Below are 13,548 nucleotides of genomic sequence, written 5' to 3' on the forward strand. Positions count from 1 at the left end.
CCGTCCGAAATCGATCGTTCCCGTCGATCCGTCCGTACAGAAGATTTTTCTCAATCGCCGACGGGTCGAGAGTGCGTCGATAGCGGCGTTCGAATACCCGACGACCGACGCAATACAGCTGGTATACATTACCTGTTCCGGCCGGCGCGAGTCCTCGCTGTCACCACTGCTTCTTCTCCGCGCTGGGCTCCAGGGCTGCAGCTACACAAAACTTCCTGTCCCGGCAGGAAGTTTAAATAGTAGAGCGCCCTCTACTGTTTAAACTTCCCCTGGACAGGAAGTTCTGTAGCTGCAGGAACGGTCTGGAGTAGTGATGGGAATTCCGGCTCTTCTAGGAGAATCAGCTCTTCTGAATTGGCTCCCATTAAAGAGCCGGCTCTTACGGCTCTGAATCGGCTCTGCATTAAATATCACTAGACACCACTCAGAATCGGAGTAAAAGCCCCGACCCCGTCTCCATGACAAGTCCAGACTGCTTCTCTGACTGGTGCAATCCCTCCTGCTACTGCTCTGCTCTGCTCCACCCCATACACTCCTACAAGCTGAAAGAGGAGGACTACATCTCCCATCATGCCTCAGCACTTTATTACACAGCAAAGCAGAGCTGTGTGGGGCGGCTGAGGCATCGGCTCTTTCAAAACTGAGAGCCGGCTCATGTCGTTCGCAGCAACTCTTAGAGCCGGCTCATTCACAAACGACCCATCACTAGTCTGGAGCCCGGAGCGCAGAAGAAGCAGCGGTGACAGCAGGGACTCGCGCCGGCCGGAACAGGTAATGTATGCAGGGGGGGAGGGGGCGGCAGCACCACAGATTGAGATCGGTTTCAGGCTGAAATCGACTCACAATCTGTTTGCAGTAAAGGTGGCCATACGATCCCTCTCTGATCAGATTCGATCAGAGAGGGATCTATCTGTTGGTCGAATCTGATGGCAAATCGACCAGTGTATGGCCACCCTTAAAGGGGAACTGAAGAGAGATGTATATGGAGGCTGTCATGTTTATTTCCTTTTAGACAATACCAGTTGCCTGGCAGCCCTGCTGATCCTCTGCCTCTAATACTATTAGCCATAGCCCCTGAACAAGCATGCAGCAGATCAGGTGTTTCAGTGGTTCAGACTTATAAGTCTGATGTGACAAGACTAGCTGCATGCTTGTTTCTGGTTTTAATCAGATACTACTGCAGAGAAATAGACCAGCAGGGCTGCCAGGCAACTGGTATTGATTAAAAGGAAATAAACATGACAGCCTCCATATACCTCTCTCTTCAGTTCCCCTTTAACACCGTCTCATCCTGTGGAGTGAGCACTGAGCGGTATCCTGCTGCTGCTTTTCAATTAATTTATCAGAGGTTGTTCAATGCTAGTCGCAACAGGTTCGCTTTTAGCGATTGTTGTTGTAGTGCCGCCAGGGAGCAGCAGAGGCCGCTACTCGCCTTGCTCTGGCTGCTGCTTCCTGGGGGATGATTGACAGCTGAGGGAGGGGCGGGGCCAGCGGAAAAAATACACAGCGAGAGAGACGGGAGGAGAGGCGAAGCGCCGGAGCAAAGTCGCCTTCAATCCGCTGCCATCCTGCGCACCGACCGCCCATCCTCAGCCCGGCATCACATCTCAGTTATCAGGAGACAGCGCTCCATCAGACCAGGTGGGCATCTGCCAGGAGGGCGGCTGTGTGCCACATCCTATTCCGGAAAGAGGCTGGCTAACCGGGCCAGGACGGGCCAGGCCGCAGCTTTGTTCGCTCAGGCCCAGCAGCCATCTTCCTGCTCCTCCATCTTCCTTTCTGCGGGAGTTGGGGAGGTGTCCGGAGCCTAGGCCTAGCTGTGGCTGCGCCTTTCTGGTCTGCAGGCCCTGGGTGTCCCTGACCTCCTCCTCAATCACTGACTCCCAGCAGCCCCCCCGTCACTGACTCCCAGCAGCCCCCCCGTCACTGACTCCCAGCAGCCCCCCCCGTCACTGACTCCCAGCAGCCCCCCCGTCACTGACTCCCAGCAGCCCCCCCGTCACTGACTCCCAGCAGCCCCCCCGTCACTGACTCCCAGCAGCCCCCCCGTCACTGACTCCCAGCAGCCCCCCCGTCACTGACTCCCAGCAGCCCCCCCCGTCACTGACTCCCAGCAGCCCCCCCCCCGTCACTGACTCCCAGCAGCCCCCCCCCCGTCACTGACTCCCAGCAGCCCCCCCCCCGTCACTGACTCCCAGCAGCCCCCCCCCGTCACTGACTCCCAGCAGTCCCCCCCCCTCCTCAGTCACTGACTCCCAGCAGCCCCCCCCCCTCAGTCACTGACTCCCAGCAGCCCCCCCCCCGTCACTGACTCCCAGCAGCCCCCCCCCCGTCACTGACTCCCAGCAGCCCCCCCCCCGTCACTGACTCCCAGCAGCCCCCCCGTCACTGACTCCCAGCAGCCCCCCCCCCCCGTCACTGACTCCCAGCAGCCCCCCCCCCGTCACTGACTCCCAGCAGCCCCCCCCCCGTCACTGACTCCCAGCAGCCCCCCCCCCCGTCACTGACTCCCAGCAGTCCCCCCCCCTCCTCAGTCACTGACTCCCAGCAGCCCCCCCCCCCCCCTCAGTCACTGACTCCCAGCAGCCCCCCCCCTCAGTCACTGACTCCCAGCAGCCCCCCCCTCAGTCACTGACTCCCAGCAGCGCCCCCCCCTCAGTCACTGACTCCCAGCAGCGCCCCCCCCTCAGTCACTGACTCCCAGCAGCGCCCCCCCCTCAGTCACTGACTCCCAGCAGCCCCCCCCCCTCAGTCACTGACTCCCAGCAGCCCCCCCTCAGTCACTGACTCCCAGCAGCCCCCCCCTCAGTCACTGACACGCAGCAGCCCCCCCCCCCCTCAGTCACTGACTCCCAGCAGCCCCCCCTCAGTCACTGACTCCCAGCAGCCCCCCCCAGTCACTGACTCCCAGCAGCCCCCCCCAGTCACTGACTCCCAGCAGCCCCCCCCAGTCACTGACTCCCAGCAGCCCCCCCCAGTCACTGACTCCCAGCAGCCCCCCCCAGTCACTGACTCCCAGCAGCCCCCCCCAGTCACTGACTCCCAGCAGCCCCCCCCAGTCACTGACTCCCAGCAGCCCCCCCCAGTCACTGACTCCCAGCAGCCCCCCCCAGTCACTGACTCCCAGCAGCCCCCCCCAGTCACTGACTCCCAGCAGCCCCCCCCAGTCACTGACTCCCAGCAGCCCCCCCCAGTCACTGACTCCCAGCAGCCCCCCCCAGTCACTGACTCCCAGCAGCCCCCCCCAGTCACTGACTCCCAGCAGCCCCCCCCAGTCACTGACTCCCAGCAGCCCCCCCCAGTCACTGACTCCCAGCAGCCCCCCCCCAGTCACTGACTCCCAGCAGCCCCCCCCAGTCACTGACTCCCAGCAGCCCCCCCCAGTCACTGACTCCCAGCAGCCCCCCCCCCAGTCACTGACTCTCAGCAGCCCCCCCCCCAATCACTGACTCCCAGCAGCCCCCCCCCCCAATCACTGACTTCAAGCAGCCCCCCCCGATCACTGACTCCCAGCAGCCCCCCCCCAGTCACTGACTCCCAGCAGCCCCCCCTCAGTCACTGACTCCCAGCAGCCCCCCCCCCGACACTGACTCCCAGCAGCCCCCCCCCGACACTGACTCCCAGCAGCCCCCCCACTCATTCACTGAAGCTGACTCCCAGCAGACCCACCCCCCATCACTGACTCCCAGCAGTTCTAGTCTCTCCCCCCACTTTCACTGACTCCCAGCAGTCCAACACCCCCCCAGGTCACTGATTCCCTGCAGCCAATCCCCCTCAGTTACTGACTCCCAGCAGTCCTCCCCCTCCAGTCACTGAGCCCTCTACCCCCTAGTCACTGATTCCCACCCCCAGTCACTGACACCCAGCAGCCCCAAACTTTGTACAGAGTATATATGATTACTGCAACATAACAGTGCCCTCTAAGCTTCCCAGTCCTCTCTCTCCCTGCATCACCATTTTCTGTTCCTATGTAACAGGTACCCCACAAGCACCACTTGAAACCCACATCATCATAAATAACCATTTAGGCACATACACTTGTAGTAAGTGCTTCCCACCCCCTTATCATGCTAATTCCCAAGATGCCTTGCTGAATTTTGCGCTCCCCTTCAATCTGCTCCTCTGTTTTGCCTTCCCACCCTTCCGAAGAAGCCACCTCAGTTCCAGTCATCACCTCTCGTGTCGCCACTTGCTGTCTGTACCGCTGCCATTTGTACCTTAACATCACTGCATCCTAACCAGGATCTTCTGCTACCCTAGCTTATGCCACCATACTCCTGATAGTGGAATGCTGATGCGTAACCTCTGCGTACCACCCTTTATGCCCAACCCTGCCCCGTTTCTTGCACCTTATATGCGACTGGTATATTCGCTGTAACCTCTCCTTCCATAATATCTGCCCTATCTCTTCCATTTGCCTTGTTTATAGCCTGGATCAGCTGACATGGAATATATTGCAGCCTATGTTCCTACACTGCTACAGTCACTGCGTTTGCTGCCCCCCCCCCCCCCACCTTTCCAATCCATACTTCAAACAGTGACAATCCTACCCTCCTCCAATGCATTCAGGTGTCCAAAAACCAAGATTACTGTGTTGAGTCATAGATCATCTGGGGAGAATGAGTGGAGTAGTGCTACGAGGACAGGAATATTGCATATTGCACAGATGGGTGCGGATACAATGTCTCGTTTTATTTCTCAACCTGTTTATCACACCTATTACGATATGTGACTTATGATTGCTGTATGATGGTTTGGGCAATGTGCATACACTATTCTGAATGTCATTGTTGTGCAGTGCAAGCACATATTTATTTGTATTTATTATTTGTGGACATGCAAAGTGGATGTTTTTACTGGCTTCTTAGCATTGATTTCCTGTTCAGCATTGAAAGTAATGTATCTGCTGTGTGGATTCACCCCTGTAAACTGTATAAAAAATGCTGCCTGTACAACAGGTTCTTGTTTTTGGGATAAGTGCTGTGTTTATCTAGACATGTGTAGATCTTTAAATCTACAGATCATTCAACTTCTGGTTGAGGCATGTTGGCAAAACAAGAGTTTGATGCCTCCTGTCTGCTCAGTTGAGTCAGTGTTTTCCTCTTGGCATCTGATGGTGACTTTACCTTGAATTTACACCATACAGCTGATAAACTGGAGTTGAAGATCCTTGTACAATGTGGATCCACAAACCTGGCATTGATATTTTTATTTCTTGTATCTCGTGTCTCAATGACTGTACATCCTTCAGTTTGTCCAGAATGAAATGCAGCAGCCTGTTATTGTTGTTTTAATTATGTTCTATGATTGTTGTCTGGAAAGTACTGCTGACTTCTCAAATTGCAATGCAAAATCCAAACCGACTCTTGTATAGGTGCCGAAAGAGCAGGTCAGAGAATTCCTGTAGGTTTACTTAGCTAGCATGCACTGTTCACATGCACCTTTTTGCTTTGAATGATCCTGGGCTAGTTTAACCACTTAAAGGGACTCTGAGCACCTCTCATGGGCATGCCTTTAAGACTCCGACCAGTACTGCAAAGTACTTAAAGATGCATACCATTCTGTAGCTTGTTCTCTCCTCTTTTATTTATTTGTTCCCTATCTTTCATTTGGTGCCTGAATCGCCATTCTACACCAAATAGTTTTCTTTCGATTTCAGTTTAAACATAGTGGCTGCCATCTTGGCTATGTTATAACTTCTGGGTCACCCGTCTTCTCTGTTAGAGAAGTGCATAACTGAATGAAGCAGGAAGAGGAAGTGACACGCATGGCCATTACAAGAGGCTCCTCCAGAGGGGTCATAGCACGACTTTGTTGGAAGTCATCTGGCTTCAAGGCATACCCATTGGAGGTGCTGAGTCCCTTTAAGTACCAGCGGTCTCTGCCCCCTTAACCTGCCTGGCGTTCTATTAAGATCGCCAGGCTGGCAACCGGACTTTTTTTTTTTTTTTATAAAAAAAACCTATTTCATGCAGCCAACTGAAAGCTTTCAGCCCACTAGAGGGCGCTCCTAATCCGTAACAAGAAGGGCCGCGATGAGCCATGGCGACGAGCGGAGTGACGTCATGGACGTCAGCCGGCCTCCGATCCAGCCCTTAGCGCTGGCCGGAACTGTTTGGTCCGGCTGAGCTGGGCTCGGGCGGCTGGGGGGACCCTCTTTCGCCGCTGCACGCTGCGGCGGCGATCAGGTAACACACGCGGCTGGCAAAGTGCCGGCTGCGTGTGCTCCTTTTTATTTCATTGAAATCGGCCCAGCAGGGCCTGAGCGGCACCCTCCGGCGTCTCTGGACGAGCTCAGCTCGTCCAGAACGCTCAGGAGGTTAAGGACCAGAGACTGCTGGTACAAAAAACGTGGTGCCTCCCGACATACCCGCCAGTCATCCCCGCAGGTCCCTCTCTTGGTATAATGGCAGAGTTGTGCGAGGAGGCCATTAGCCGCTTTCATTGGCTCCTGACGCTCCATCAATGTAAGGTAATGGGATTGGCTTAGAGTGATGACAGGATCAGGAACCAATTAAATCTGCTCCTGGCGGGCTCACACAGCGACGCAAACGGCGGGATGATTGAAATTACGCCTTGGCAGGTATAACAGGATCAAAACTGGGTGTAGATTTCAATCACCAAGGTCCGGAAGTGGTTCTGGCCCCTTTTACTTATTTATTTTTTTTCGTAATGGGGATGTGATGTTTCTGCTGCATCCTGCCACAGCGCAAAAAGCGACAATCCTATGACCTTGCGGTAGAGTTTGAGGGTAATATGCATAGCACTGCCCCCCGCTCAGTGATGTTCCCCCTGCTGGGTAGGAAGGACGTCACTGGGATTCTTGTTAGTCCACGCATGCATGCCCATAGACTTGCATTACCCCAAACACCGTGTGTTAAGCGCGGTGCTTGTGGTAACACGCTGTTGCCCTTGCGTCGGCCTGAATACTTCCGCCGCACCACCTCAGACCACATTAGGTGTGAAAGTCTCCATAGACTTTAGTTTCTCTTGTGGTAAAATAGGATCATGCAATGCAGGTTTACCCTGCTAGTGTAAAAGAGGCCTAAAGAGAACACAAGCCAAAGCTCGGGTTTGTTAATGCATACTTAAAGAGTAACTGTCAGGCTGCAGAAGCTAATTTAAACCTCTATTCTCCTGTGTTAAACAGTTTAGACAGAAGCCAAAAAGGCATTACTAAAGATAAAAATCTCTTACATTTGATGTGTGCTTATCAGCAAAGCTAAGCTCCTAAGGAGGACGCAAGCCGCATTCCATACTGCAAAGCATTCTGGGGCCCTCCCTCGGCTGCTAAGGAGAAGACGGGATCAAGTTTCAGCAGCTTCTAACTCAGTCCAGCCACAGCACAGATAAATCTCCGGGCAGAGTACACTGCAGGAGTCCGCTATTGTTCCTAGCCACATGGCTCATTAATATTCACTGCACACTGTGTTATTCTGTACGAGCTCCTCTGTGATCAGGAAGCAGGCAGGACATGACGACACATTTGGCTTCACAAACATGGAACCTGCCATGGGCTGTCAGGAGCATCATTCTCTGCATATACTATATAAAAATTCTGTGAAATCCAAACGTGGACAGTGAAATGCATATGTAATGTAAGTACAGCCAATCTTTAGCTACTGATATATGTGTTTATTTTCTCTGAGACCTTATACCTAACAGCTCCTCTTTAAAGAAAACCTGAACTGAAAATAAGTCAAAATAATGCCTAGGTCATATTTCTCTCCCGTGTAGTCTACTACTCAATCTTCCTCCTCTCCTGCCTCCCGTTTGTCCACTGTGATCAATGGCTTTCTCCATCCTCCATTTTTAAAACGGCCATTACCCCATAACAGCTTTTTGGTCAGCACACTGTTAAACTGTAATATCACTCACTTGAGCCATAGGGAAACATGGACATTACCTTGCACATTCAGTTGTAACTGACAGCTGCTGATGTATAACTGACAGCAACTGGTATATTTCAGTTCTGAAAAAATATTGTCAGAACTGGAAGGGATCACTGTAAGAAGAAAATGGTGAGCTTCTGAGGGCAATGGACGGTGAAGTTAGTATGTAATATTCATTTGCAGGTACATCATGTGTTTACTTTAAATCATTTTCCTCACTTCAGGTTCCCTTTAAGGAGAGTGAATCCTCTGGATTCTAATTATACTTCTACCATTGTCCTCTGGCCGTCCATTGCCGCTCACGGGGGGACGTTTATCAAGAGTGTCTGAGACAAAATATTAGTATGTTTTTAGAAATCCGTGCAGAACGGTCTTAGACATTTAAGAAATCACTAAATAGTGCAGATTCCTTCTAAAACTGTTGTAAAATTGGAGTCAGGAAGGTCTCTCGGACAGTGCGATGTGTGTGTGGGAAATTGCTGATGTAACCAATCTGCTGTATTGATACCAGCAGGCTCTGAGGAGGAATTCAGCAGGGGGAGGAGCCCTTAACAATTCATGCCTAGCCTGCACTGCTGCACTATCTGAAGAACTGCTATTAAGCACTTCTTAATCTGCGACAGTTTAGGGATGGATTTGCACTTAACTGTAGTGCAGCTTTAGAAATTCGTGCTAAACTGCTGCTATTAAAAGTATACTTAAGTGAAAAATAAAAAAATGATTTTTTTACTCACCTGGGGCTTCCCTCAGCCCCCTGCAGCTGTCCGGTGCCTTTGCAGCCTCGCTCCGTTTCCTCTGTCCCCGCCGGCGGCTACTTCTGGGTTCGGCGACAGACGCCGACAGGCTGGGAACGCGAGTGATTCTTCGCGTTCCCAGCCACAATATATCGCCCCCTATGCTGCTATTGCCTTCTTGCCGCAATAACAGCATAGCATAGGGGGCGATATATTGTGGCTGGGAACGCGAAGAATCACTCGCGTTCCCAGCCTGTTGGCGGCTGTCGCCGAACCCGGAAGTAGCCGCCGGTGGGGACAGAAGGATCGGAGACAGCTGCAGGGGGCTGAGGGAAGCCCCAGGTGAGTAAAACTCATGTTTTTTTTATTTTCACTTAACCACTTGCCGACCAGGGGATTTTTCAGTGATCGGTGCTGCGTGGGCTCTACAGCCCGCAGCACCGATCAGGAGTGCAACAGGACGATCAGACTACCCCCCCTTTTTTTCCCCACTAGGGGGGGGGATGTCCTGCTGGGGGGGGGGGGGGTCTGATCGCCGCCGGCTGCAGTTGCTTAGCGGGGGGGCTCTTCAAAGCCCCCCTCCGCAGCGCTTTCCGCCCTCTCGCTTGCTCCCTCCCCCTGTGAGCTACGCAGGACGGATTTCCGTCCTGCGCATTAAAGGATAGGCTTCAGCCTACCATATGTTGGCGATCCCCGGCCAATCAGAGGCCGGGGATCGCCGATCTGCCTTACGGCACTGCTGCGCAGCAGCGCCGTATGATGTAAACAGCGGGGATTTCTTCCCCGCCTGTTTACATTTTTCCGGCGAGCCGCGATCGGCGGCTCTCCGGCTGTTCACGGAGACACCCTCCGTGAACTGACATGGCCGTTTCCATGGTAACCCGCAGACGACCAGTTTACGCCAATCGGCGTTAGCTGGTCGTCAAGAGGTTAAGTATCCCTTTAAGTAGGATTTAAGAATCTTCTCATCATGCAGAACTGTTCCCCTGCTGGTCAGAACTGTTTAAGAAGAAAAAATGGTAATGCTTTGATAAATCTGGATCATGGACTGTCAAGCTGATCAGGGCTGCGCTCTTCTTCTGGCACAATGCGGCCTGCCTACGCTGCAGCGTGGAGACACACTCACGCACAAGTGGCTCCAGCTTACCTGTACAGATGCGGTCATACTCGCGCTGTACAGTTGTGGTCGTGCTTGCAGGGCAGTGCAGCCCCAATCAGATTACCCACAAGCCCTTGTCAGTAATCTTTGAAGGGTCTGGGACCAGAGAGAAGCCTCATTAGGGTACAGAGGCTTCCCTCTCCTTAGGTAGCCGAGCTTTGGCATGGGTACACTTAAAGCACCTCACCACCACTGCAGTGTTCTCCCCAGAATTTTTTTCCAGCCGGGTGGCATGAAATAGTAGCCGGGTGGGATGAAAAAGTAACCGGGTGAGTCGAGATGAAAATGCAGGGCAACTCTGCTTACAGCATAGGAGGTGAGCCGATGACAGCCGGGTGGTCACCAAATCTAGCCGGGTGGAGCACCCGGCTAAAAGAGCCTGGGGAGAACACTGCACTGCCAAACTAGGTGAAAGATGCTTCTGTGATGGATAACATGGTGCAGAAGCTGTGATGCTCTTAGGCTCCTATCATACTGAATCCGTTAATGCAAATGGAATTGCGTTAATTCTGGGTACAGTGCCTGTGCGGGTCCTGTCAGGCTGTGACAGCATGCTGTGCGTTTAATGGGCAGTGTGTGCCTTTACAGTGGCAGCAGTGTACTTTCATTATACTGTATGCTTTATTATATTGATGCACCGCACGTCCAATGCAAATACGACTTTTTGGCACTGTTATTACGATGGTATCGCCAGGGCTGTGGAGTCTGTACAAAAACAATTTTTTTTCCTCCTTCTTCTGAATTAACTTTAATGATGTGCACCTGTCATGGTCTTTATGCTGTTGCTGTATTCTTGGACTGCCCATGCAGTTGATCCCATTTTCCTTTGTCTGTAACACTCCTGCGTAGTGGTACCATACAAAATGATTCAGCACCTGCTAGCCGTGCTGTTCATAACCATCCTGTGAGCGTGCTCTGGTGGTGCTGTTCTGTAACCATCCTGTGAGGGGTGCTCTGGTGGTGCTGTTCTGTAACCATCCTGTGAGGGTGCTCTGGTAGTGCTGTTCTGTAACCATCCTGTGAGGGGTGCTCTGGTAGTGCTGTTCTGTAACCATCCTGTGAGGGGTGCTCTGGTAGTGCTGTTCTGTAACCATCCTGTGAGGGTGCTTTGGTGTGGTGGTGGTGCTGTTCTGTAACCATCCTGTGAGGGTGCTCTGGTGGTGGTGCTGTTCTGTAACCATCCTGTGAGGGGTGCTCTGGTGGTGGTGCTGTTCTGTAACCATCCTGTGAGGGGTGCTCTGGTGGTGGTGCTGTTCTGTAACCATCCTGTGAGGGGTGCTCTGGTGGTGGTGCTGTTCTGTAACCATCCTGTGAGGGGTGCTCTGGTGGTGGTGCTGTTCTGTAACCATCCTGTGAGGGGTGCTCTGGTGGTGCTGTTTTGTAACCATCCTGTGAGGGGTGTTCTGGTGGTGCTGTTCTGTAACCATCCTGTGAGCGTGCTCTGGTGGTGCTGTTCTGTAACCATCCTGTGAGGGTGCTCTGGTGGTGCTGTTCTGTAACCATCCTGTGAGGGGTGCTCTGGTAGTGCTGTTCTGTAACCATCCTGTGAGGGGTGCTCTGGTAGTGCTGTTCTGTAACCATCCTGTGAGGGTGCTCTGGTGGTGCTGTTCTGTAACCATCCTGTGAGGGGTGCTCTGGTGGTGCTGTTCTGTAACCATCCTGTGAGCGTGCTCTGGTGGTGCTGCTCTGTAACCATCCTGTGAGGGGTGCTCTGGTGGTGCTGCTCTGTAACCATCCTGTGAGGGGTGCTCTGGTGGTGCTGCTCTGTAACCATCCTGTGAGGGGTGCTCTGGTGGTGCTGCTCTGTAACCATCCTGTGAGGGTGCTCTGGTAGTGCTGCTCTGTAACCCTCCCGCGAGGAGGGTGCTCTGGTGCTGCTGCTCTGTAACCCTCCCGTGAGGAGGGTGCTCTGGTGCTGCTGCTGCTTTGTAACCCTCCCGCGAGGAGGGTGCGCTGGTGGTGCTGTTCTGTAACCATCCTGTGAGGAGGAGGCTCTTGTGGTGCTGTTCTGTAACCATCCTGTGAGGAGGAGGCTCTTGTGGTGCTGCTCTGCAACCATCCTGTGAGGAGTGCTCTGGTGGTGCTGCTCTGCAACCATCCTGTGAGGAGTGCTCTGGTGGTGCTGTTCTGCAACCATCCTGTGAGGAGTGCTCTGGTGGTGCTGCTCTGCAACCATCCCGTGAGGAGGGTGCTCTGGTGGTGCTGCTCTGTAACCCTCCCGCGAGGACGGTGTTCTGGTGGTGCTGCTCTGTTACCCTCCCGCGAGGGCGGTGCTCTGGTGGTGCTGCTCTGTAACCCTCCCGCGAGGACGGTGCTCTGGTGGTGCTGCTCTGTAACCCTCCCGCGAGGACGGTGCTCTGGTGGTGCTGCCGCTGCTCTGTAACCCTCCTGCGAGGAGGGTGCTCTGGTGGTGGTGGTGCTGCTGCTGCTCTGTAACCCTCCCGCGAGGAGGTTGCTCTGGTGGTGCTGCTGCGAGGAGGGTGCTCTGGTGGTGCTGCTGCTCTGTAACCCTGCTGCGAGGAGGGTGCTCTGGTGGTGCTGCTGCTCTGTAACCCTGCTGCGAGGAGGGTGCTCTGGTGGTGCTGCTGCTCTGTAACCCTCCTGCGAGGAGGGTGCTCTGGTGGTGCTGCTGCTCTGTAACCCTCCTGCGAGGAGGGTGCTCTGGTGGTGCTGCTGCTCTGTAACCCTCCTGCGAGGAGGGTGCTCTGGTGGTGCTGCTGCTCTGTAACCCTCCTGCGAGGAGGGTGCTCTGGTGGTGCTGCTGCTCTGTAACCCTCCTGCGAGGAGGGTGCTCTGGTGGTGCTGCTGCTCTGTAACCCTCCTGCGAGGAGGGTGCTCTGGTGGTGCTGCTGCTCTGTAACCCTCCTGCGAGGAGGGTGCTCTGGTGGTGCTGCTGCTCTGTAACCCTCCTGCGAGGAGGGTGCTCTGGTGGTGCTGCTGCTCTGTAACCCTCCTGCGAGGAGGGTGCTCTGGTGGTGCTGCTGCTCTGTAACCCTCCTGCGAGGAGGGTGCTCTGGTGGTGCTGCTGCTCTGTAACCCTCCTGCGAGGAGGGTGCTCTGGTGGTGCTGCTGCTCTGTAACCCTCCTGCGAGGAGGGTGCTCTGGTGGTGCTGCTGCTCTGTAACTCTCCTGCGAGGAGGGTGCTGTGGTGGTGGTGGTGGTGGTGGTGGTGGTGGTGCTGCTGCTGCTGCTGCTCTGTAACCCTCCCGCGAGGAGGGTGCTCTGGTGGTGGTGCTGCTGCTGCTCTGTAACCCTCCCGCGAGGAGGGTGCTCTGGTGGTGGTGCTGCTGCTGCTCTGTAACCCTCCCGCGAGGAGGGTGCTCTGGTGGTGGTGGTGCTGCTGCTGCTCTGTAACTCTCCCGCGCGGAGGGTGCTCTGGTGGTGGTGCTGCTGCTGCTCTGTAACTCTCCCGCGCGGAGGGTGCTCTGGTGGTGGTGGTGCTGCTGCTCTGTAACCCTCCCGCGAGGAGGGTGCTCTGGTGGTGGTGGTGCTGCTGCTGCTCTGTAACCCTCCCGCGAGGAGGGTGCTCTGGTGCTCTGTAACCCTCCCGCGAGGAGGGTGCTCTGGTGGTGGTGGTGCTGCTGCTGCTCTGTAACCCTCCCGCGAGGAGGGTGCTCTGGTGCTCTAACCCTCCCGCGAGGAGGGTGCTCTGGTGGTGGTGGTGCTGCTGCTCTGTAACCCTCCCGCTTCTCGCAAGGAGGGTGCTCTGGTGGTGGTGGTGCTGCTGCTGCTGCTCTGTAACCCTCCCGCGAGGAGTGTGCTC

The 13,548-nt window shown here is 54.8% G+C and overlaps 1 protein-coding gene across 5 annotated transcripts in view; it reads left to right on the forward strand.

The window, feature by feature from the left end:
• The first annotated feature begins 1,490 nt into the window (after positions 1 to 1,490).
• The window catches only part of PRRC2B (proline rich coiled-coil 2B), a 162,504-nt gene continuing 150,446 nt past the window's right edge, over positions 1,491 to 13,548 (forward strand). For all 5 annotated transcript variants that reach the window (XM_068248862.1, XM_068248865.1, XM_068248866.1 and 2 more), the window contains exon 1: positions 1,491 to 1,641. The gene's annotated coding sequence lies outside the window, so the exon portion shown is untranslated. The remainder of the gene's footprint in view (positions 1,642 to 13,548) is intronic.

Source organism: Hyperolius riggenbachi, chromosome 8 (genome assembly GCF_040937935.1).
Source record: "Hyperolius riggenbachi isolate aHypRig1 chromosome 8, aHypRig1.pri, whole genome shotgun sequence".
Lineage (NCBI taxonomy): Eukaryota > Metazoa > Chordata > Amphibia > Anura > Hyperoliidae > Hyperolius > Hyperolius riggenbachi.